The sequence below is a fragment of the Schistocerca piceifrons genome, chromosome 6 (assembly GCF_021461385.2).
Source record: "Schistocerca piceifrons isolate TAMUIC-IGC-003096 chromosome 6, iqSchPice1.1, whole genome shotgun sequence".
Taxonomy (NCBI): domain Eukaryota; kingdom Metazoa; phylum Arthropoda; class Insecta; order Orthoptera; family Acrididae; genus Schistocerca; species Schistocerca piceifrons.
The window spans coordinates 85,870,374-85,888,781 of record NC_060143.1 but is presented as its reverse complement, the minus strand read 5'-3'; positions in this window follow the sequence as shown (position 1 = coordinate 85,888,781).

Below are 18,408 nucleotides of genomic sequence, written 5' to 3'. Positions count from 1 at the left end.
ACAATGAGGGCATTTGCCGCACACAGAAATCTACTTTTATCATAGGCCATAATTCGAGGAAGAAATTTCTGACGATCTATGCGTTTGGACTACAGAATTGTATGGTAGTGAATCATGGACTGTGGGGAAACGAACAGAATGGAATTAAGAGGTCTGAGATGTGGTACTATAGAAGAAAGTTGGAAATCAGGTGAACTGATGAAGACTGAGGAGGTTCTCCGTAGAATCAGTGGAGAAAGGAACGCTTGGAAAGTGCCGACAAGAAATGTGTTAAGACTTTAGCAAGTAACTTCCTTGGTGCTATGAGGACGTGCAGAAAAGCAATGCCTACGAACTTTTTATGTGAGAACTCTTAACGCTTTTCAAATAAAACAAACGTTATTAAGATTCTAGATCTTTATTATTAAGCTCTACTTATTTGTTCCTGAACATCGTTACACTGGCAAGGAACACATTTCTCCCAACGACAGACAAGTTTTGTTGACAGCACCACTGTAGAATTTTTGACTCTGTTGACGGAGCCACAACCTCACCTCTGCTTGCACCGCTTCATCACTATCAAAGTGAAGTCCTTGAAGATGTTCTTTAATTTTTCGGAACAGATGCAAATACGATGGCACCAGATCAGGACTATATGGCGGAAGATCGAGGACAGTGAACTCAGTGCGTGGGATTGTTATAGATGTCGCAGCGCTCGTGCGTGGTCTAGCTTCGTCAAGCTGAAAGGGAGCCTGATCCACGTATAGCATCTTTCCTGTGATTAGAAACTCGATTACAGGACGTGGTTTCTCACGCACGGAGATAATTACGTTACAGACCGCCATGTTACTATTTCGAGCCATCTAACGGCAAATGATTACAACTCGCGGCAGCGAAGAGGGAAAATTGACCGATTAATAGACTGTAAGACAAAAAAGCGACGCACTATGAAGGAGCTATCCCAATGGGACGGAAATCAGTAGATGTGATGTACATGTACAGACAAACAAATGATTCAAATTCAGAAAAATTGGATGATTTATTCAAGAGAAAGAGCTTCACAAATTGAGGAATGTAGTAACGCGTTAGCCTGCCTCTGGTCCTTATTCAAGCAGTTATTCGGCTTGGCACTTGTTGATAGAGTTGTTGGATGCCTCCTGAGTGACATCATGCCAAATTTTGTTCAGAGATTTTTGGAGGTCCCTGCCCATAATGCTCCAAACTTTTTGAACAGGGGACAGATCTTGCAACCTTGCTGGCCAAGTTGTTTGGCAAGCATGAAGACAAGCAGTAGAAACTCTCGCTGTGTGTGGGCAGGCGTTATCTTGCTGATATTTCAGCCCAGGATGGTTTGCCATGAATGGCAACAAAACAGGGCGCAGAATATCGTCGATATGTCGCTGTGATGCAAGGGTACCGCAGATGATAAACAAACGGGTGCTGCTGTGAAATGAAATGGCGCCCCAGACGATCACTCATGTTGTGAGGCCATATTGTTGGAGAGAGGCTAGCGTCCCACCCTAGACCAAGATGTCTACAGACGTCTTCACCGATCATCGGGTCTCAGTTAGAAGCGGGACTCATCACCGAAGATAATTTTGCTGCAGTCAGTGAGATTTCAGGCTATCTTCAGGACTCCAAAATTAGAGAAATTGCACGGGGAGGAATCGGCACTGTATTGAGCATGCTTAAGGGCTGCCCACATGTTGCCAAAGTAGAGTACTCTACAGAATTTTCACAGGAATGCGTCCCACATCACTGAAAATGGGTTTGTTGGTGTACAGAGGTCATTGGTAGTCGGAGCAAGGAACATCGTGAGCCCAGCTCCCTTTCTCTGAGCCGCCTATTAATGGTCCTTGTGGTCACTGAAGCACCAGGTGCACGTCGGATCGATAATAATGGTGAATCCTGCGTTCTGAGTACTTTACTTTTCAGCCTGTTCTCGTTGGAGGAGCTACATAGCATAAAACCCGTAGCGGAAAATAGAGATTGTCATAGGGTTCTGGATTTCTGAGAAGAAGTGATTGGTGCGGGAGAGCTGCGTCGCATGAGTCAGAGGACTGTATCAAAGAGAGAGTGGTGGTGGTTAGTATTTAACGTCCCGTCGACAACGAGGTCATTAGAGACGGAGCTCAAGCTCGGGTTAGGGAAGGATTGGGAAGGATATCGGCCGTGCCCTTTCAAAGGTACCATCCCGGCATTTGCCTGAAACGATTTAGGAAAATCACGGAAAACCTAAATCAGGATGGCCGGAGACGGGATTGAACCGTCGTCCTCCCGAATGCGAGTCCAGTGTGCTAACCACTGCGCCACCTCGCTCGGTTATCAAAGAGAGAAAGAGAGAGAGAGAGAGAGAGAGAGAGAGAGAGAGAGAGAGAACGTTAGTGCAGCACTCAGCACTTTGGGCCACCAACCCAAGTGTGACCAAAGCAGCTGTCGAAATACTAATTTATTAACAGGATTCGCCTACCCACAAAGACGCTTTCCTAATGGGAGGAATGGAATGTGTGAAGCACGATCTATTTCATCGTGCACTTAATTCATGATATGTTGCACTTATTGTCATTTATCTTTCATCACATCTGAATTAGTATGTAGCAAAGGCTTTGAGGTTCTTGGGAATATCTGGAAGGCATTCTGATAAACTCACACAACACTCAGATTTTCCAGGGCAGCCGAGATGGCAGGAATTAGCAACCTTTCTCAGCCTCTTCCCCACACCTATCGAATAGACAAGAAAACTAATTAATATAGCATTGTAATCCAGTTCTGAAATACATTTAAAATTTCAAGCCTCTAGCGTATCAGGAAGTCCGTTTAAAATCAACTGTAAATTACGTACTGAACAGACAGGCAGACAAGACAGCAACCTAACAAAAACGTGTTAAAGAAGAAAAGCAAAAGTGATTAGTGTCACTGCCTCTACACTACGAGGTCCCAGGTACAACTCTCGGCAGGTCGAAAGTTTTCTTCGCTCCAGCACTGGATGTTTGTTTTCTCCTAACCATTGCACATCAGTTTCCTCGCAAAGATCACAAAGAAGCACAAGTGACTTCAAATAGAAAGAGTTGCACGAGGCCGCCGAAAGACCTCAGGTGGGAGTCTACAGCAGCACAAAATTTGTGAAATTAGAACATTTTCCAACTTCGGTTTTAATTATTATTTATTGTCAACTTTTAACCACTTGCAGCTACTATCTCATTTTCAAGCGCCAGTTGACGAGTGTAGCCACAGTGTCCAGTGGCAGCACATGGCCGACAAACATTAAAATATCAATCCTCCATATCAAAGAGAACCTCTGGATTTCAAATCATTGCTGAAGTAATTCGGAACTTCAGATTTCCGAGAATCACCAACCAAAATTGCAGCCGATTTCGGAATAGTCTTGTACGAGATGTTTATTTTCGTGAAAATCCCCTGAGTAATATGGAGCGTCGATGTACGAATAATGAATTGGCAGGAGATGGAACTGGAAAGCCATTTTACTCTGCAAAATCTGGAGCAAATTCACAGCTAGGTCGTGTCGGCGCGGAAAATTGGGAAGGCATTGATTTCCAGTTTTTAAATGGAGAGCAGCAGCTGGAGTAACAATACGCTGCTCCGCATGGCTATACAGGCTGAAAGATACTGCAGTTCGCTACTGGGTAACGGAGAGCTGATCAATTTCGATCTTGCTACAACTCAATGTTCCACTAAGGTTATTACGCTGTGGAGCACTGGACCTGTTCATATTAAATCCCGGATTCAGAGCATAACAAAATCAATAGATAAATTTAAGGGGAGCCGGAGGTGTCTATGCTGCCCATGTTAAAATCACTAAGTTTGAGGAACATTTATGAATAAACTACCAAATACAAAAATTTGATTTTTTTTTACATATAGAGTGGTTTAGCATTGCAGTTATGACAGAGGGATTTTGGAGTATCTCTTCTAGTTTCCTTCCAATTATTTTTTTTTATTAATGACCCAATTTTTTTTACAAATAGTTGCTTTATAATTAAACTGAAATGAAACTACTGAACATATTGCCAAATGGCTGTGTTACAATGTAAGTTTGACCACTAGCAGTGCTGTGTAAAAATTTCATCTCTCTAGCTTGAGTGGATTTTGAGAAATTGTTCCTTATATTCGAAAAATTCTAATTTACGGAAAATGGCTATCAAAGTTTCTCAACACATTCCTGCACTATAGGATGGATTATCAGGGTCTTCTTCTTCATCCTCCAAAAGCTTCCTCTTGTCTTCTTTTCTGGCCTGTTGTTCCATCATACTTCATATGCCTTTCCTCTTATCCTTTCTCTGTCAATATTTCTTAATGCTCGTGCAGTGTTCACCCCAGCTGTAAATCCTAATGCCTTCACAACTTCACACTTCACACTATTCCCTTGGTTGTAGGTTGCTATTGCATCATAAATGCCGAAGTGCAGTGTTTTTATGCTTACAAACACCCTTTTAGGAATCACTTTCCAAATCAAATTGTTTACGCTCTCATTAGGATTCTGCGTCTTCCCGTGTAGACATTTGTGTAACAATTCTGGCTGTGCTAAGTCATGAAAAATTGGTTTTATTGTTCCCTCCTGATTCTGGTACATACTGCATATTACCCGCTTTACACAAGAAGTATAATACTACCAACACGCCGGCCGGAGTGGCCGTGCGGTTCTAGGCGCTACAGTCTGGAGCCGAGCGACCGCTACGGTTGCAAGTTCGAATCCTGCCTCGGGCATGGATGTATGTGATGTCCTTAGGTTAGTTAGGTTTAATTAGTTCTAAGTTCTAGGCGACTGATGACCTCAGCAGTTAAGTCGCATAGTGCTCAGAGCCATTTGAACCAATACTACCAACAACAGGCGCAACACTGAACTAATTCGAAACGGTAAACAGCAAAGAGACGATGTTCCGCGCTCCTATTCATTGTAGTATCGCAACTTGGTGTTAATTTTCTTTTCCCTACGTTCTCCCTCTTCTTATATACACGGTTACTAAAACGTGGCATCGTAACCAGAACAAAAGTGTACGACAATATTAAATGGAGCAAGATGTTCGAAATTCTGAGGAAAATAGGAGTAAGCTGTAAGGAAATACGGGTAATATTTGTCACAGAAAACAACCAACATAGCCAACCCTTGCACACTCGCTGTATGCGTAACATAAGGCGCTGTATGCGTAACAGGCCGAGAAAATCCCAAGCAGTTCGCCAGGAAGTCACGAGAGGGTGTTAGATGCATTCAGCGTCCGCCCATTTCCTCTGCAGGCGTGGGGGAAAATGGTAAAATAACTCCACTTCTAGGGCGAGTAGAACAATAATTCAAAGTTTACATTAAAGAGGAATGTTCCAATTAATTTTCGGTAGCAAAAAAAAAATCGTAATTTTTTGGATTTGACCACCTCCGGCTCCCCTTAAAAACCTTGGAAAGGATAAACCTCGGTAAAACTTTTTTTTCTGTTGATCTACAATATCAGTTTTCTCACTGATTAAAAAAAATAACCATATTTGTTGAGAGGTCACTAACATATGCTTTGGAGACACTTGTCTCGCAGCTCTAATCCTGCTCATAGAAAAACCTGCAAGACTTTGTGGCAGAGTGCAGTGTTAGAGTGTAAACCATCCCGTAGACAACGGTTGAGAAAGTCACCCCTGTGCTTTTCAAGTAATTCAGCCTGCCGTTGGCAGTAATTATTTCCCTGAATCCCTCCGCTACTACCATGCTAAACCTCCACGATTGGGCAGTGATGTAAGTCGCTCTTGTCAGGAAAATGAGAAGAATCTACATCTAGTTAACGTATTTCCACACACAAGAAAGGAAACAGAATGAAATGTAGAAATTACAGAGGAATCAGTTTTCTAAACATAACATACAAAATCCTGTCAATGATCATTCTGGAAAAACTTAAACCTTACGCATAAAACATTATTCAGGATTACCAGCCGGGATTTCCAACAAACCGTTCCACAACTGGTAATTTACTTACTATACGACTATACTGGGAATTCAGCAAAAACATCCACTGTCTCTTCATTGACTTCCAGGCTGCCTATGACAGCATCCACAGAAGTAGCTTCTGCAACACGTTACGAGGACTTAGTATACCCAGTAAAATCATTGGGATGATACAACTGTGCTTGGATAGCTCCCAGGCAGCAGTGAAGTTCACAGGATCAATATCCCCCGCCTTTCCAATTAAAACAGGCTTACGACGAGGAGACGATCTTTCATGTGTCCTTTTCAACCTTGCATTAGAGAAAGTGGTTCGGGAGAGTAATTTGCATCTATACAATGGTCTCCGATTCGAACACAGTGAAGTAAAACTTCTGGCTTATGTAGATGATATAGTGTTGCTGAGTGAAACTGAAAAAGAACTGAAAGACATGTACAGATCTCTCAGGAGCAGTGCTAGCAAAATGGAGCTTTTGATTAACCAAGACAAAACAGAATTTATGGGAATTGGTCGAGTCATAAACCCAAATCCTTACTTTGAAATTGACCAACATTCTAAATTCAGAAGAGTTCTTCATGTTAAACACCTTGTATGACGTTTCAACAGTAAAAATATCATAACAATGGATATAAACGAAAGTATAGCCTCAGGGTCAAGAGGTCTGTACTCACTAAGCAACCCACTCAAAAGTAAAGCTTTGTCAGTCACCACAAAGATGAAGATATACAACACTATCGCCTGCCCAATAGTACCGTACGGTTCAGAAAGCTGGACGCTTACAAAGAATGAAAGAGAAAGACTAAATGTTTTCGAAAGAAAAGTAATGAGAAAAATCTGGGGACCTGTGTTATGGAATGGCGTATGGAGAATTCGAAAGAACAATGAAATTTTTCAGCTAATGAAGCAACCCACTTTCATCCAGAAATTAAAAAGTAGGAGACGACAATGGGTTGGACATGTGGCTAGAATGGAAAACAACAGAATCACCAAAGAAGCATTTGAAGGGACTCTCCAGGCAACAAGACCATTGGGCCGACCTCGTACAAGGTGGAAAGGTGACATAGAGAAGGGACATCGCAGCAGTAGGAATTTCCGTAGGGTGGAGAGAGACTGCGAGAGATAGGAGGTGGAAGCAGATAGTTGATGCAGAGCGTACTCTACAGAGCCTGTGATCGCTGAGGAGAAGGAGAAGTCTCAGTCTGTCTTTAATGTTCGCGTCCTCTTGTGTCCTTTCAACGGGTCTTTTAATGGCACCATCACATCTCAACAGATGACCCGCCGATGGGTCCCTTCTGTGTTTAACAAGCTTCCAAAGGCGTGGCTTCTTTTACTCCACCCTGTGGAGCTCCTCTTAATTTGACACCATGTCTACCCAGACCATCTTTAGCCTTACAGTTCTAAGGCTGTTATTTTATGTTTTTCTGCTTCTCCGAGTATCCATGTTTTACATTGTTACAGCAGTACATATCAAAAAACTTTTTATGACGTCTTTCCTAAGTTGTTTGTCTACATAATTGGGTGTAATAAGGTTTTGCAACGGTGTGTTGCTCACTCGCCAATAAGATTTTTGTTTTAGATTTATTAATTTCCATGTTACAGGAAGAGGTAAGGGTGATTTCCATCTGAGCCAGCATTGCTTTTAATCGTGCCCAATTTTCAGTTGTGCGGAAACTGTACAGAGACGAGGTGGTTGCCGTATGTTTGTCCTGCCAATGTTCATGGAGAAACTTAACTTAGACGCTAGTATGTATAATATTAACATGATTTGCTTGCTATTGCGGAATACACAAGTTTTTTCTGTTTGGATGATTTCAGGATGGGTTCTGATACCCGAAACCTGACATCAATTAAATTAGAGGAAATTGAATTTCGCAGCTTTGGCTGTTTTATACATCAAAATTGTTAACACAATTCGCTGTCCTATCATTAACACAGCATAATGGAAATCCAAAAATCTTTCCATGTCTATTTTTCAACCTTGGACTTTGATTCATTGCGTAGTTCCTAGTTATGAAAAGCAGCAGAAATGAGTGTAGCGAGAATGTTAACATCAAGTTGGTGACCCACGATGTAGACGTAGTTAAGGAATTCTTCTACCTTGGGAACAAAATAGCTCGTGACTAATGAAGCAAGGAGGACGCAAGGAGCACACTAGTATACGCAAAGGCAGGATTCCGCGCCTAGAGAAATCTACTGGTATCAAACATAGGCCTTAATTTGAGGAAAATTTTCTGAGAAAGTACGTTTGGAGCACAGCATTGTATGGTAGCGAAACATGGACTGTAGGAAAACCAGAAGAGACTCGAAGCGTTTCAAATGTGGCGTTACACAAAAATATTGCAAATCGGGTGGACTGATAAAATGTGAGGAGGCTCTCCGCAGAATCTGTGGGACATGTTGGGAACACTGACAAGAAGAAGGAACAAAATGAGGGAACGTTTGTTAGAACATCGTGAAATAGCCTCCATGGAACTACAGGCAGCTGCTGTGTCGTATACTCTTCTGTGGTAGCATCTTCTTAATGTTCTCCGCTTCTCATCACAGCCGCCTCCTCTCTATAAAGTACCTTCACTACTCTTCTGTCCCCATACCTTACGCTACTCTCTCTCTCTTTGAATCTCAAAAACGTGTCGCCAGTCTATATTCTAAGCTGATTTTTCTAAGTCGACAAAGGCAGTTTATGTGTCCTGTGCCTCCTTTAGTCTTTTCTGAAATACTAATCGTAAGTCGAGTGTTGCGTCTCGCATTTCCAGAGCTCTTTCTATGCCAAATTGATGTCAGTGATCATTGCATACGACTCATCAGTATGGGAGAGGAATGAAGATCACTAAGTCATTAGTGAGCTCATCCTGACCGAAGAGCTGTTTCCGATGGACTGCTATGGAGAAAGAAAACTCCTGATGTGATAAGGAACATCAAGATCACCGTCAGTGCCATATAGTCGGCACATAAAGTTAAGAGCGAGCAGAGTTTATGGTGGAGGAAATTGTCTTTCCCGGAAGCACCCCTCAACTGCAGTACGGGATGAATAAGAATCAGTTTTTCTTTTAGCGGTGATTGCAGAGTGCACTGCTTTACGTTTAATCTGTTGATGTTCATTTCTTGCGTTATTTATGTCAGTAACTTCTATAGTCTATATATTTTTCATTTAATGGAAGGGAACAATCCCCGTTGCCACTCGTGTTGCGAAAGGTATGCTAAAACAGTAGGAAATAGCCTGTAGGTGTCCTTTTCGACGTAGTGAGATAGAGTGAGTTAGACTACACATTACGCTCGGTGATTGGAATGGCTAAAGAATGAAGACTGGGGTTTAACATTCTATCGACGGTGAATTCGTCAGAGACGGACCACAATTTCGCACTTAGGAATAAGAGGGAAGAAAATTTTCGGAGGAACCATATCGCTATATAACTAAACAACTGTGTGGTCGGGCGCTTTTTTGTAACATAGTCCTCCCGAATGCGGGTCCTTGTTATCACTTTGTCACCTCGCTCGTTGGAAGTAGTATAGGAAGGGGACAGACTATATTCTTCTCCGCCAGACACCGTTTCGTTCCATATGGAGTAGCTGTTACACAAAGAAGAATAGTGAACGTCCCTTGTCCGCGTTGGAGAAAAGGCCCCTTACAATAATTTCGTAGCAATGACGCGTTGCCGAATAGCCCCTCCTCACAATCACGTCATCTTCAGGGCGCTCTCCAGAACGGCTCGTCCGAAGTCAATCTCCTGGAGAGTCTCAGGCAATTGTGTCTGGATTTTGTCCCCAGGGTACGGAAGAGCCAGGCAGCCGTGGGTCGATGCTCTCCTTCCGCGCGAGCATTGATGAGGGTCTCTCAAAGCGAGGGTCGTTCAAAGCCTTGGCACTTCCCACGAGCCCACGGGTTGCGGACAAGAAAAGGCCGTAAGAATTGGACACTGATTCTTACTAAGAGGAGCAGCTTTCGTATCTTCTCACACAATCTGGAGAAAGTAGTCAATATTTCCGCAGAAGACACGTCTAACTGGCTCGTAACTGCCTACTACACATACTTCCAAAAAAATTCTATAAAGTGAATGTCTTACCAATTCACAAAGCTGCAGATCAGTCGGCCACTGTATTACTGTTCTTGAAAGTCACTGCAGTCCGTAATCAGGATTCCCTTGACTCTACTGTTACCAAAATGGCTCTGAGCACTATGGGACTTAACATCTATGGTCATCAGTCCCCTAGAACTAAGAACTACTTGAACCTAACTAACCCAGTCATCATGAGGCAGAGAAAATCCCTGACCCCGCCGGGAATCGAACCCGGGAACCCGGGCGCGGGAAGCGAGAACGCTACCACACGACCACGAGCTGCGGACTACCAAAATGGACTGGTATGTCTATCACCCATGTCTCCGTTACCAGGTTATAAAACGCTTCTGTCCAAATAATATCGTTGCCCTGGATAATTTCTTTTGAATTGGTTTGGGGTATTTCCCTCCAATTAATGCTACAGAAAGACCGTCGTTCATACTTAAAGTTATCTTCACTCAATTTATCTGAAAGTACTACATTTCTTGCTATGCCACTCACCGTTAGAAGATTTTGGTGATTCGTGCTGTCTTTCGCTCTCTCTGACTACAAAGCTTACTGTCCGTCAGTGATTAACTTAAGGAAGTCAATTACTTTTGTTTCCAATAATTCTTGTTTATTAACTGTAAATAAATGCCATTGTTAACTGAATTCTCTGTTGAAGCTTGGTAGTACGTAATAAACGCTTGCTCATTGTTCTGTGGCGGGTTTTGATTATTCACGAACCGTTTTTCTCTTTCTTAGACCATCCTCGGGTGACATCTGAGTGGTCCAACCACTTACAATAACCTTCGACAGACGCTGTGTATTGCGTTGTACGAGGTGTCCCACCAAACTTTGCAACTCATGTATTTCCGAAATTAACAAAATGTGAAAAATCCAATTGACCAGAGATGTACCTATGTCAAGGACTCACACAATGTGAGGGAATGCACAGCTCCTAAAAGTAAACAAATGTCACTTTAAACTCGAAGCTCCGTTTTTTAAATGACACATGTTTATTTTATCTGCCGAAATGAAAACTAGAGCTACAGTTAGTGATGCAAATTTGGTTTCACTGCTCTAAACCGTATCTCTTCCGTAATACGCAGACTTTAAATAGTGGAAAGTCTGCCGCTGTTTCTGGCGTAATGCTCTAGTGCCGTAATGCGGGCTTTCTGCACTGTCCTGAAAATTGCCGCAGGCAATCCCTGCTCTGTGTATTGCGGCAGAAACTGTGGTTCCGTTACCATCCTTTAAAGTCTATCAGTTTCACTAGGTACGAAGTTTAGAATAGTGAAACCAAGTCTTTCATCAGTAACTGTACGTCATTTGTTTATTTCCGTAGAGAAAGCATACATGTGGCATTAGGAAAAAAAAACGTAGGTTTGTGTTGAAAGTGGTGTTTGTCTACATTTACGGATAGTGTATGCCTGACCACTGTGTGAGACGCTGACGTAGGTGTATCTCTGGACAACTGCATTTTTCACATTTTGATTCGTTTAGGGAATATATTGCGCTGGCAGAGTTAGGTTGGACTCTCTGTATATACGTTATGGTATTTAAAACTGAAAAGTTGATATTATGTTTTGATTTTGTGTATAAAAAAGTGTTAAATTAAAGGAACAAAATGGATTTTAATGTATTTTTCTAGCTTTCCTATAATTTTGTAAGTGGAACTTAACAGAGGGAAAAGGAAATTACTTGTTCATTTAAAAAATAAAGTACCATTCTGTCACATTTTTAAGTGATATGATAGACGCACTGCGGAGTAATAATGTCACATAACGTCGTAAGAGAATGAAGTTTTGTTGAAATTGATGACGAACTGAGTAAGCCTTATCTTTAGAGAGCCCTTGCGGCCAATCACAGGAAATCTGAACTGAGATCAATTTAGATGTCACCGCTCTCATTAGTAGGACGATTGATTTCTGTCAATGTGTTTTAAAAGGAGCGATTAAAAATATGATCCTGTAAAACAGGGTACATAAAAATGGCGGAATGCAAGTAAGTGCAGCGTATGTTGGGCCAACTATAGGTTGAATAAAACGTAAGCAGTGCCTTACTTGAGCAGCACTGACGACACATACGGCAGCCCGACGACATCATCGAGTCAAGGCAGCCAAGTTATTTCCGTGGCCGAGAAGAAATAACAATAAGAAGGGAAGTACTCTGGCTCGAATTGCTACAACTGAATACAAGTATTGAGGAAGTATTTATTGCACAACCCATCAACGTTACTTACCTGGTACAACTCTGCATTTGAGTACGATCGATGCTAGAAAATTAACGAAGCAACGTTAACACTTGCGGCTCTTGGAGTGATTCGTCCCAAAATGGAAGTTTCTATATTGTCTTACGTTCTCGCGTTACGCGTCACCAAAGTACGAATTTGCAATTTCACTGAAGTGATTAGAACTCAACGGAATGGAACACTTGGTGGCAGAGATGTGTATAATTTTATCAGTTTGACCTTTGATATTTGATTACTCAAGTGCAGATACACTGAAAGTTATGTAAGATGTCCAAATTTTGTCAAGTGTGTGTGCCGTTCCATTCTGGTGTGTTTTAATCACTTCATTGAAACTCCGTGTTCACACGTAGGTAAGGAATAAGTGAAGAGCGTACGAAAACATGGCAATTTCTATATGGAAACTATGATTATGTAAATATTGCATGTGTTAACTTAGATTGTTTCAGATAGCTGTTAGGTTTCTCCCAGATGATACCCTGTTTATGACTCTTGTGAATCTACTGTTCATGATTCCCTATTACGCAGTTATTTTTCTTTATTTACTTGTGCTTTTGTAGTTTTTATTCAAACACCGAGTATACTTCCCTTTCCTTTTTCGTATATTGGCCTTTGAGTGAACCTCATACAGCCACCCACATAATTACATACAGCTGGTATAGATAACAAAATCAGGTGAGTAGAACAAACGCTAATGCTGATGATATAGACCAAAGGAGTAAAGTTCTTTACACACTGCTGATAATGTCGGCACATATGTTGGTAACTGGTATTTCTTAATCACTACATTCCTTAGCAACTATGATGTGAAGTCCCACAGGGTGATCTAGAGAAAATGTGATTCGTGTCTTCCACTATGTCACAGTCACAAAGCGCAGATGGTTCTACGCTTATGTTGTGTAGGTGCTGTGCAAAGCGGCAGTTACATAATTTTAGCAGCACTACGGTAACTGCAAATTTTCGTCTACACGTGAGTCCATGGTACCAAGGTGCGGTTGGTAGCACTGCATTTATTTGCGCGTAGTGTTTTCCATTAGTTGTCGAATATTCTCTAAAGCAGAGTTTAGAAAAGTCACATCTCCGTAATTTAAAAGAATTTATTTATCCTTTCCTTCTGGGTACTTCCCTTTTAAGAGGCAGAAGCTTTAATCAACGACAGCCTCAAGTAAGATTCTTGAAAAGACAAAACTGCACACAACAGTGTTAAAACTTCACTGTCAATATAGTGCAGATTCAGTAAAGATGAATGGCTAAGGAGTGGGAATTTTACTAATTCATATCGCCGCTCGGATATCACCGTCGAGTAATCGGTCACATGTTGAAGTACCCCCAATAATGACGTAGAAATGCAAGATACCGTGCCATGTGTATTCTATTTGTGGAAATGGCGCGAAAATAGCGTGTGAAAACTTGCACTCTCTTAACGATGTACACGCAGTAATAATACTGGAGAACGCGCTTAAGGAATCGCTTCGTTTGTCCGACGCGCACGTGCTTCCATTAGTAAATTAGTTTACCGCTAATTGCTTTTATAAGCATAGTGCCACCCATTCAGCTAATGAACAAATGGATCGGAGCTCTATTTTAAAAAGACTGGTTGAACAGTGACGTGATATGGTGGGGAACTGCGACAAAATTGAGGATTTTTTTTCTTTTTTAAAACAAGAACCTTCAAGTATGTTTACAAGAACGTACACCTAGATTTTGGGTGTTTGACCGAGAAACTACGTAGCTCATAACAGTGACAAAGATGTGGAATTCATTCAGTAGGCAGCAAACATACGAAATTCAAAATCAAAGCTTTTTTTATCTCATGCCTACTAAAGCTCGGAGATCACGAGTTTCCTGTGCTTTTTCAGGACATTCACCTTAATTTATCGTCTCGATCGTCATCCGCACTTGTTTACTTAAACACACTATAACGTACAACTTCTAAACGCCATTGACGTAGTGGGTACGAATGAAATGAAGATAATACAGAGTAATCTTTTATGTTAATTTCTCCAAGAAATAGAAACTGTATACAGTTCGATGAAATAAAAATTAAAACATCTGCAGCTGAATCTTTTGCATTTTTAGTTTACTTACGGTAACAGTTTCGGTGTTTCATTACACCTTCTCCAACTCCTTGACCAACGTAAATTGAGAGGAATCTAATCTCATTGCAATAACAAGGGATACTGTCGTTTAAACCAGATACCATCTGACACCAGTTATTTAATACTGACTTTTGTTACGACTGGGGGCTACAGTCTTGCCGCAGTGGATACACCGGTTCCCGTCAGATCACTGAAGTTAAGCGCTGTCGGGCGTGGCCGGCACTTGGATGGTGACCACCCGGGTCGCCATGCGGTGTTGCCCTTTTTCGGGGTGCACTCAGCCTCGTGATGCCAATTGAGGAGCTACTCGACCGAATAGTAGCGGCACCGGTCACAGAAAACCATCATAACGACCGGGAGAGCGGTGTGCTGACCACACGCCCCTCCTATCTGCATCCTCAGCTGAGGATGACACGGCGGTCGGACGGTTCCGATGGGCTACTTGTGGCCTGAAGATGGACGGCTTTTTGTTTCTTTTTTTTATTACGACAGCACTCGAGATAGGATTCTCCCCAATTTACGTTGGTCAAGGCGCCTGAAGATGGTATAACGGAACACCGAAACAATAAATCAAATGGAAAAGAGACTCCTGCACGTGTTTTAATTTTCAGTTCATACTGAACAGCTGACGTACTTGCAGCTAACTATCGCAAGGATGGATATACAAAGATTTATGGACAGTTATGTCGCTGAAACTTACTTACGTAGTCAGACAGCTTTCCAATATCTGGATGTCAGTGACGTGGTGAATGAATATGTTAGTTCAACACTTAGCGTTTATCACTATCATCAGCACCACCACGAACAGCACCACCACTTCTTTCTGGGCCATCAGTCATCTGATTGGTTTACGTAGCCTAACAAGATTTCCTCTCCTGTGCCAACATCAGCATCTCAGAGTAGCACTCGCATCCAACTCTCGCAATTGCTTGTTGGGTGATGTATTCCCATCTCCGTCTTATCCTGCAGTTTTTCCATCTAAATCTCCCTCTAGTACCATGGAAGTTATTCCCTGTTGTCTTAACACATTTCCTATCATTCTTTCCTTTCTTATAGTCAGTGTTTTCTACATAGTTTTTTCCTCCCCTATTCTGCGGAGAATATCCTCATTTCTTGTAAGAATGGAGAATCTCGCGGCGGTAACATTCAACAAGAAGTTCTCGCGTTTCCAGCCGCGGCAAGAAAGTTAGTTCCGTGAAGAAATAAAGTAATTTCAAGCAAGAATCACAATATGACCACCGACGATGATCATGAAAAGAAACTTACTTTCTTGCCGTTCTGTGGCTCCATGTCGGGCAAGTTGAGCCTCTTGCCGAAAACACACAAGATCATATCGATCTTCACGCCTCCGATAAAAACCCGTCAGTTACAAAGACTAGTTAAAGATACAGCAGGTCTCAGAACTCTTGGGATATGCAACATATCTTGCATGTGTGGCCAGTCTTACGTCCAACGAATAGTACGCTATGTGGAATAACGTAGGAAGGAGCATGAGAGGTTTTTTCGTATACGCTACCCTGAGAAATTTGCTTTAGCTGAGTGAGCTTTATTAAACGGTCACTGGATAAAATTTGACGAAACATCCGTCGTGGCTCGCACTAACTGCGTCTGGGACTGCGTAATTAAGGAAGCCGTTCAAATAAAAATCACCGATAACACCCTAAATAGAGACGGTGGTCTGCAGCACAGGACGGGTTGGGTCCCGGAAATCGTGTGGTTGAAGCGGGCACAACGATCACCGAGTCAACGTATGCCCATACATGGCGATGCCGCGATCACCAGTGACGTCACAGTCGGCAGCTGATGTAAAAAGGCCGTTCAAAAAGTTTTGCACAGTCGTCTGACATTTTTCTTTTTTTTTTTTTTTTTTGCAGGAGGAGAATGTAATTTTTTGTGACCATGTGACCATACTTGGAACATTTAGCTGTACAGTGAGCCTACTCAATGTAGCCTCCATCAGCTGTGACGCATCTGGACCAACGTTCTTTCGATGATGTAAATGCACTTTGGTAAAATTATGGGGATTGACTTTTATACCATATCTTGACACAGGAAATAAGGTCTTTCTCAGTATCAAATTTTTACCGCGCAGGTTGGCTTTCAGACAACCAAAGAGGTAGAAATCAGACAGAGCCAAGTCCGGATAGTAAGGAGCACGACAGAATGTCAATCCTAAAGGCCCGGGATCGATTCCCGGCTGAGTCGGAGATTTTCTCCACTCAGAGACTGGGTGTTGTGTTGTCGTAACCATCATCGTTTCATCCCTGTCGACGCGCAAGTCGCCGAGGTGGCGTCAAATCGAAAGACTTGCACCTGGCGAACGGTCTACCCGACGGGAGGCTCTGGTTACACTACCAACCGTTGTCGCAACCTGGCATCTATTTCACTGTCCATTATGGCTCACCTGTAAATAAAAGAAAATACTTTTATATACCAACTTATAGCTAAATGTTCCAAGTATGTTCGCAAAAAATTTCATTCTCCCGCTGAAAAAAAAAGTTAGAGATGACTGTGCAAAACTTTTTGAACGCCCTTTGTATATAAGGAATGTACGAGCAGCCAATTGGTAGTCATACAACACGACGATGGCCAAGAAGTTCGTGGCTGAAAGCTCGTGTACTTCTAATCACTTGACGTGGCTGGCAACCCAAGAACGTTTTATTCGCTATTTCTTATCAGGCCACCTAATTTTCAACATCCTTGTAGAGCACTACATTTTAAACGCTCTGACGCCCTTTTTTCCGCTTCCCCCACAGTCCTCGACTCACTTCCCTACAAAGCTGTGCTCAGAACGTACCTTCGTGGAAATTTTTGCCCCAAATTAAAGCCAGTGTTTGATACTACACTTCCTTTGGGCAGGAATACCCTCTTTGCCTATTCTCGTCTGCTTTTTGTATCATCCTTGCTTCGTCCGTCATTGTTATTTTACTTGCAAGAGAGCTTAATTCCTTAGCTTAATCTACCTCGTGGTCCACTGTTTTGATGGTAAGTTGCTCACTAATCTCATTCCTCCTACTCGTCAGTATCTAAACATGCTGCATGGTGTCTGTTTGTTCTATATCGTGTCACCCTACCACTTTTGCGCAACGACGCTCTGAGCGTGTTTTTTAGGGAATTGACTAGTTTGAACCTGGGACCTGTTGCTGGTAAGGAGACGTCAGACCACACATGATATGTAGAATTCAGAAGAGTTCAGTGAGACTAGCGATGATATAACCAAATACTTAATGATTTCAGCGTCAGCTCCACTGCACTCCCTGTAAAGGAATCTTAATACTAACTAAATTTAGTGGAAGGGGTTCAAGGCTTTCCTATTTTTAGTTAGCTGGTAAAACAACGTTGAAAAAGCAGTTAAGTTTACCACTGGAAATTTTATGCTACTCACAAAACATCGTTTATAAATTGCACTATTGATAAAAGGAAATGTTTTAATACAGGATGGTAAAAACCAACCGCGTTCAACAAAAATGTGAACGTTATATTCCCTGAATGGGTTTACAAGTTCTACAATGGATCGAAGGATGACCTATGCCATATCACATCTATAAGCTAGGTTTAAATTAGGTTACACAAAAGAGAATACTATCAAAATGGTCTACAGTGGCCCTCAATTATCTTTAATTACTTATCTAACTTGTCGTAAATTACAGTGGCTGATGTGGCTTCTCAATAACTATATAACAGAAAAATCATCGCATTTCAGATTTTTACTTCAAATGGCTAATGTGAACACCATGAGCTTTAATTGACGATCGACACTAGTATTACGCAAAAAGGAGGTGTAACAGATGAGACTTCTGCAGTTCTGAGTGAAGCTTTATGCGCTGTTATGCGGCATCGCGTGCGTTCATTACCTTGTTGGTGTTCGTCAGGGGGCGGTGGGCAGCACAGCTCCGCTCACCTCGCCGTCTCCAAAGCAACTCTCTCCTAACTTCTCATTATTACAATTTACCGAAGTTGGTTTAAAAAAAACTATCTGGCTGTGTTTTCATCTGACCAATCAGGTTCTCAATGTTAACCTTAAGCTCCGCCTACAAAAATTCTGTCTATCCAATGAGAAACGTTATACTTTTTGTGGTGGGGCAATGTTTTTTAAAGTTTGCAAC